We start from the raw sequence: 8326 nt of genomic DNA on the forward strand, positions 1-8326 counted from the left end.
ATGCATTGGAGAAGGAAATGGCAACCCACTCCAGTGTTCTTGCCTGGAGAATCCCAGGGATGGGGGAGCCTGGTAGGCTGCCATCTATGGGGTCGCACAGAGTTGGACATGACTGAAGCGACTTAGCAGCAGCAGCAGCAAGCTCCACTTTATTGCCTTTGAAGGCATACAGTTATGATCATATGCTTTGCCATTCTGTGTACACAGATGCACTTTCATCACAAGGACAAGCACACACCTGTGACTGTTAGGAAGAGAGTTCTGAATGATTAAGGTCAAATGTGTACAGATACACCTACCTTTGGTTTGTTTCTTTAGGAGAATATTCATAAACTGTTTTAAACATAGCAATGTAGTAATCTAGTAGGAGAAACATTTAACTGGAGAGTTCTTGTCCTAGCTTTAAATCCCTAGATAATTTAATCTCTTATATCTGTAATTTGGCTGTGGGAAATGGGAGACAGGACAGGCAACCGGAAGTTCTATATTTGCTCTGTTTGCTGACAGGGTTGAGTAAAACCAAATGAGAAAACATATTTGAAAGTTATTTTTTATTATTATTATAATACTACAAAGCACCAGACAAATATAAGAGGTTGTCAATAATTGATTTTACATATGACATTTTAAGGTCAAGTTGTAGAAAATAATATGTGAAGAGTGCCCAACTTCATTAGCGTTTGTGTGACTTCATTTGATAGTTTGAGACCTCATATCTATTAAAAAAATTTTTTTAATGAACCATGGCATAGCAGATCCTTTCATTTAGAAGGGTGGCTCTAGCCAGTAGTTCTAAATCTGAATCCAAAAGCCAAACCTGATAGGCTGCCACACATACCCTCTCAGCCATGTGCTGCTCCTGGCTGCTTGTTAAAATACTGCATGGAAGACAGGTTGCCTTGTCCACTGCATCTCTCACTGCACTGCTCTTGCTACATCTCCTTGCCTCCTCCCTCCAGAATTCTCCCAGGCCATCTCCTACCAACTTCTGACACTGCCTCACATAGGCTCTTGCCGGTGATCACAAGGATCTGAGTGACCAGTGATAATTACATTGTTATTTAACCTGTGGCATTCTCACTTGGGGTGAAATAGCCTAATAGATTATATTTGGCTCTTCTTGATTTCAATTCGCCCATTAATGTAGTATGTGTGACCTTATATTATGGAAGAGTTTATTGAATAACCTTTTTGATCAGAATGTTTTGGTAATACAACTTTCTGGCTAATTGAAATTTCCAGAGTGTCTTAATTGCATAGTACCCCCTTACATTTAGCACATCCTCTCTCTACCTATTTCACAGAGAAAATAGAGAACACTAAGCTTGAACTCCCTCAGCCTTCCACTTCACAACTTAGCTTTATTCCCCTATACTTATCTCCTTCTTCCTAGTCTCAGGAAGTATCTAATCTGTTCCTACAACTCTCTAAATACAGGTTCGATTGTGTCACTTACATGCTTAAAAATTAAACAAGACCCTATTGCCTAAAGGATAAAGTTCAGGCTCTGTAGCAGGGTGGGGAGAATTCGCCACAGCTTGATCTTTCCATTCCTGTGTTCTCACGCTGATCCGTTATCCTGTGCTTCATCCTCACCAGATTACATGCTGCTCCTCAACCAGCTATGGCCATGTAATTTATCTTTGGCAGTGGACCTCCATTTTTCAAGGCCCCACTAAAAAAACTCTCCTGTATTGTGAAGATACCCTTGAGCCTATAAACTGGAATTAATTACATCCTTCTCTTTGTTCTCGTAAAACTTCTCATTTAGTAATACAGTGTTTTAGAGTAGTGATAGTTTTTTGCATATATGTTGTCTCCCATCATTTTATTCTGAAGTCAGTTTTCATTGACTAGTCCTAGGAATGGACAATGAAAGAAGAAATCTGACCATGTGTTTGTACCCCCTGCCTTGTTCTAAAAATTGTTGGAATCTGGTAGTTCCTCCTCCGGACATATAGTCTCCCTTCTTCTACAAAGACTCTAATTTTTATCTAGCGATCTACCTATTCCTCCATGCACTTCAGATGTGGCTGACTCCCGCTTCCAGGGCCTCTGGGTCCTGGCCAAACCATCATTATGTATCATCCCTCTGGCTACAGGGATCTAGTGCAGAGGCTAAGGTTGTGCAAAATTAGTGAAACTTGATTATGAGGCTTTGGTTTAGTCTTTCAGGGAAACTGGGTATGAAAAAAAGACGATATAAGATCTGGAGCTGCTGTGGCTTAAGAATGCAGAGTGAGAAGCTGCTCTGTTGACCTTGTTAATTCCCAGGTCACACTCCACCAGTCCACCCCTGGACTGTTTTGTTACATGAGCCAAAAGATTATCTTTGCCACAAAAAGGATCCTAACTGATGGTGTAGTTATTTTGCATTTTAGGAGATCCTCTATAACATGAGTATCACTATTTGGTACAGGACTCCTACCTGCATGCTGGTTAAACTAGAGGAATCTTTTAGAACTTTTTTTCAGTCAAGACACTCCATGACCTTACAAGGATGAATTCTGTGTTCCAGACCTACTAAGCTACCTGCAGTTCCTTGAACACACGTGATGTCTCTCTCACCTCTGGATCTTTGCCCACTCAGCACTCTTTGCTTGGAATGCCTTCTTGTCTCTACCTAATTCTTACTTGTACCTCAAAACCCAACTCAGGTTTTGCATCATCAGAGAAAACTGCTTCTCTTATGAATTCTCCTCATATCTTAATTATGCATAAGCAATATACTAATCATATGTTAGCTTGTCTTTCTTTTCCACTAGACTCATTCTGTTTCCTTAAGGGGTTTCTTTTTCAGCTTTATATCTCTAGAACCTGGCCTAGTGCTTGCCCATAGTGGGCTTTAGTAAATGCTTATTGAATGAACAAATGAAATCATCTAACCTAATTCACTCGTTTTACTGATGAGGAAAATTGCTCAGTTCAGAGTAATAACTTGCTTGTTCCAGTGTCACTCAGCTATTTTACCTCCTAAGTTGATTTGTGGAATTGCCTGTGGAAATCCAAAAAGGAATATTTTGAGAGAAAAAAATGTAAACGCTTGGGCTCGCTCAAGTTTTTTCATTTAAATCAACTTTATTAAGATATAATTTTGTACAATAAAATGTATGCATTTTAATTACACAGTTCTGTAAAATTTGACAAATGTGTATACTCAAATCACCACCACTGCAGTCAAGTTACAGAACATTTCACCACCTGGAACAATTCTCTTTATGTTCCTTCCCATTCGATCTTCCATATGCACATTCACTGCAAACAACCATTGATCTGCTCTGTTCCTAAATGTTAGGATGGGCTTTTCTAAGTTTCATGTAAATGGAATCATGCATATGTACTCTTTTGTGTCTGACAGCTTTTGCTTAACATGATTTTCTGAGATTCATCCATGTTATTTGATTAGTTTTCCATTCCTTCTTATGACTTGATAGGATTTCATACAATTTGTTTACCCATCATGGTTAGTGATATCCATGTTGTTCTCATGTTTTGGTGTATTATGGATACAGCCTCTAAAAACATTTGTGTGCAAGCCTTTACGTGGAATATCTTCATTTCTTTTGGGTAAATATCTGGCAGTAGAATTGCTGAGTCATAGGTAAGCATAAGTTGAACTTTGTAAGAAACCTCCAAATTTTTCCTGACGTGGTTCTACCATTTTACATTCCTGATGGTGTATAAGAGCTATGATCATGTTAGTCATTCTAATAGGTGGCTTTAATTTGTATTTCTCTAGTTACTTAGGATGTTGAGCACCTTTTTACGCTCATGTGCCATTTTTAATACTCTTTCGCAGTGTGTCTAAATCTTTGCCAGTTTTTAATCAGTTACCTGAACTTGTAAGAATTGTTTATTCTGTTTATACTTCTGTTATGTAAAATTTTCTCTCGACTGTGGCTTGTCTTTTTATTTTAACCATCTTTTAAACAGCAAGTTTTAATTTTGTTGAATCAGTTTATCCATTTTTTTATGGTTCATATTTTTTGTCTCCCATCTACAAAATCTTTGTATAACTCAAGGTCACAAAATTTTTTTTCCTGTACTTGTTTCTAGAAACTTTATAGTTTTAGCTCTTACATTTAGGCCTTTGATTCTTTTTTTTTAAATTAACTTTCCTGTATGGTACAAATTAAACATTGAGGGTCACATTTTGGATACGGATACACAATTTTTTCCAGCACCATTTGCTAAAGAAACTATCCCTTTACATCCATACCTCTGTATAAAATCAATTGACTGTATTATCTATGGGCTTATTTCTGTACTCTCTACTCTGTCCCATGGATTTATGTCTATACTTACTCCAACACCACACTGTCTTGATTTGTAGCTTTAGAGTAAATCTTGAAATCAAGTAGTATAAGTTCTCTAATTTTGCTCACCTATGTCAAAACTATTTTGGCTATTTTAAGTTATTTGGATTTCTAAATAACTCTTGGAATCAGCTTTTCCATTTGTATCCAAAAAAGGCTGCTGGAATTTTTTTTTTTAATATTGAGATAGCATTAAATCTATAGATAGGTTTGGGGACAGTTGATATCTTAACAATATTGAGTCTACCAATCCATGAACGTAGACTGTATCTTCATTTTCTTTAGGTCTTGTTTATTTTCACTCAGTATTTTGTAGTTCTCCAGGTAGAGTTCTTACACATATTTTGTTTAAATTATTTTACTTTTTTATGCTGTTGTAAATGATATTTTTAATTTCAATTTCCAATGGTTTGTTAATATATAGAAATACAATTGCTTTTTAAATATTGACCTTGTATCCTGAGATCTTGCTAAACTTACCACTTCCAGTACCTCTTTTTGTAGCTGCCCTAGGCTTTTCTACATATAAAATGTCATCTATAAATAAAGATGCTTTTACATTTTTTTCAAATCTATGTTTTTATTTATTTTTCTTCCTTTGTTCACTGACTAGAACCTGCAATAGAACACCGAAGTGCTGCAGCTCATCTAATTTTAAATTAAATATACTTCTTTCTTAAATAAATGCAACAAATATTTTCAGTATATGTCAATTTACTAGTTTGAGCAATTTAGGGATAAAATAATGGAAAGGAATGAAATAGATTCAGAATGAGGTGGGAAGACATACAAAGTCAAGATAATTTTGCTCAAAATTTTATGTTGCTGATGATCCAAATGGCTTCTTCAAATTATTAAGCAATTGGCCCCAGGTATTAATGTCTTTGTTATGTTAATTAGGTAATTATTTCACGATACTTCAACTATTCTTTATCCCTAAAACTTTTTTCTTAGATATATGATATGCATATATTTATTCAATAAGAATTAAATGCTTACTCCGAACATGAGACTATTCTGAGTGCTCAATGTTTGTATGTATTTGTATGTTTGCTTTTTCAGTAATAAATGTGGTAAGAGACTGCTTCTTATGGAATTAGAATACTAACACCTCTTTTTTGAAGTAATGGTGCTATCCCTCCTATGAAGAATAATGGTCCTGCAAAGATTTTCATGTGGCAGTCCTTGAATCCTGTGAATCTGCTACCTTACATGACAAAAGGCACTTGACTTGTGTGAGTAACTTAAGGAATTTGAGATGAGCTGTTATCCTGGATTATCTGGTGAACTCAGTGTAATAAGGATCCTTATAAGAGAAAGAGGAAGGCAGGCAAGAGTCTCAGAGTCAGAGAAGGATTTGAAGATGCTTTGCTATTGGTTTTGAGAATGGAGGAAGGGGCCATGAGTCAAGGAATGCAAGTGGTCTCTAGTAGCTGCATAAGGCAAAGAAATAGATTCACCCCTAGAGCCTCTAGAAAGAACTCAGACCTGTTGACACCTTGATTTTAGGACTTCTGACTCTCAGAACAGTAATCAATTTGTGTTATTTTAAGCTTCTAAGTGTGTGGTAATTTATTGCAGAACAACAGAACCTAGTCCACCTCCTCTCAGATGAACTGGAGTTATCATATGGACTGTTACCTACGACAGTAAGTCCACAGTTGCTTGAATTCTCTTACCTATAAGATCTATGATTCTACCTGTCCATTTCCTCTCGTGATTTTTATAATATTCAAATAAGATAAAATTTGTAAAGTATTTTGAAGACTACCTTCTACCACTCTGGTGCTGACAGGGAAAAGACTCCCCAAAGTTGGACTTTTATAAGGCAAGTGTAATAGAGGTTTCAAGGGATGTGCATTGCCAAATCCTAACGTACGTTTCCCTGTAGAGGGAGTTCACTGGTGTAACACCCCTCACTCCCTCTTCCCGTGGAGAGGAGTGAATTGTATTATTGATGATGTTGGGAATCAATGAGTGGCCATGTAAATAAAGCCAACCCCTTTCTCTCACCTTTCTTTGGGGAGCCAGCAGCCCAGAGCAAACATATGTTCTTTACTGTTCCTCTGTGCCCTAACGTTAGAAAGTCTGGATCCAGTGGTATGGGAGGAAGTGGAGTAGGTAAGGGGAGTAGCTGCAGTTGTTCAGTTCATCGCTGGGCAGACAGGTCCAAGACACAGTTTTGAAAAACCTATTCTTGTGGCAAAACTAAGTCACGTTCCCCAGGATTAACTTTATCATTAAGAAAGATGATGCATCATCTTCATCTGCTTGTATTGCCTAGATTTTATCTAACTACTCAGAACTCAGGCAGGAAGAAGGGTGCTGCTTACTGAACCTCCAGACTTCATTCAATAGGGCAAAGAAGTCAAGGTGTGCAAGGCAGAAACTATAACAATGAGTCATGGGATATAAACTAGGAAAGGAGTGAGAGGTTAGGAGGGGTTGACAGTAAGTATGGAGAAAGAGAGGTGAATGGACTGAAAGTAACAACAAAAAGTAAAAGCACTTTGAAGAAAGGGTACTTCAGCAAGTAGCTTGGAAGGGTAATCTTTGTGGCCAAATGAGATATTTACATCTGAAATTTTGGAGATTGTGCCAATTTAATTGATATCAAAACCTAAGGTATGGTAGATATCTGAGGTGGAGTAAAAGAACACATCATTGAATATATTGGAAGTCAAGAAACCAGGCGGAGAAGGCAATGGCACCCCACTCCAGTACTTTTGCCTGGAAAATCCCATGGATGGAGGAGCCTGGTGGGCTGCAGTCCATGGGGTTGCTAGACTTGGACACGACTGAGCGACTTCACTTTCATGCATTGGAGAAGGAAATGGCAACCCACTCCAGTGTTCTTGCCTGGAGAATCCCAAGGACAGGGGAGCCTGGTAGGCTGCTGTCTATGGGGTTGCACAGAGTCGGACACGACTGAAGCGACTTAGCAGCAGCAGCAGCAGCAAGAAACCAGGAGTCTGTGATACTGGATGGATCAATCAGCCTGCATGTTGAAATTGACAAATATGACATGGGTAGAGATAAAAAGAAAACTGAACTGCAAGTTCATTTTACTGAGAATGAGGAAGAAAGACCTAGGGGCTACTAATTAGTGACTCAACCATGGAGGAAGAAGAGTGGCGTGAGCCTCAGAGGAGCAGAAGGGGGTTGCAAGAAGGAAGGGGGAGTAAAACTCAACTAGCTTTGAGGAGTAAGGCTGGTGCGGAAGTACTTTGGGTCTGAGAGAAAAGAAATAATCCATTTGAGAGGGCAGCATAGAACCCATGTCTCCAGGAAACAGCCTGCTTTTTGTTAGGAGGTGAATACATTCTTCAGAGAGGAGGTTAAAAATTACAAGAGCTCCTTGATTTCACAGGGCATTGGGAATTTTAGAGACAGAAGAGGGAGAGGAATGAAGGATAGGTGGGAATTAGGTCAGAATAAGGAAAGACAGTTTAGGTGAGTACGTGATGATGGGGAAGCTTCCTCTTCTGATGGAGAGTAGAACAAACGGAAGCTTCTCAGTGGTAATGCTCTGTACCAGACTGTTTTCTGTGGTGGGGTGGCTGCTTCCTCAGGCAGCCTGAGGTTGGTATGGTCTAATTATAGGCAGCTGCTTCTTCAGACAGCAATGCTTGTGGTTGTCTCTGTATTAGCACTGCTCTGCTTTGGTGATGGAGCTATCTTTTCCCCCATCCAGAGAGTTTGGTTCTCTTCTCCCTCTGTGGGCTTTTGTCTGTTCATGTTTCAACTTATTCATGGCTTGGGGAGAGATTGTTTTAATTACTCAGACAAAAGGATCCTTTTGTTATAAATGGAATCAAGCATAAGAAAAATGACATTAGAAGGAAACCTGGATCTACGCAAAGTAATGGAGAGCACTAGAAATAATAATTATTTCAGTTCAGTTCAGTTCAGTTGCTCAGTCGTGTCCGACTCTTTGTGACCCCATAAATCGCAGCACGCCAGGCCTCCCTGTCCATCACCAACTCCCGGAGTTCACCCAGACTCACGTC

The sequence above is a fragment of the Bison bison genome, unplaced genomic scaffold, assembly GCF_000754665.1.
Source record: "Bison bison bison isolate TAMUID 2011002044 unplaced genomic scaffold, Bison_UMD1.0 scf7180017864136, whole genome shotgun sequence".
NCBI lineage: Eukaryota > Metazoa > Chordata > Mammalia > Artiodactyla > Bovidae > Bison > Bison bison.